We start from the raw sequence: 216 nt of genomic DNA, 5'->3' as shown, positions 1-216 counted from the left end.
GGGTTTCTACTCGTTCTGTGTGAGGCACCAGCGGCTCAGCATTGCTGAGGGTCGTGTCTGCTGCTCGGCCTTCAGTCCAGGATGGAGGCCCGAGTTTGCCGTGAGCTCTGTCCCAGAGCAAACCCCAGGACCCCTTCGGCCTCGCAGGTGCCCCCCCAAGCAGTGCCTGGTAACCAGGGGCCCTCTGCAGCAGAGCAGGTGCGTGGGCCGGGAGGA

Source organism: Camelus dromedarius, chromosome 1 (assembly GCF_036321535.1).
Source record: "Camelus dromedarius isolate mCamDro1 chromosome 1, mCamDro1.pat, whole genome shotgun sequence".
Taxonomy (NCBI): domain Eukaryota; kingdom Metazoa; phylum Chordata; class Mammalia; order Artiodactyla; family Camelidae; genus Camelus; species Camelus dromedarius.
Note: the sequence above shows the minus strand (reverse complement) of the source record.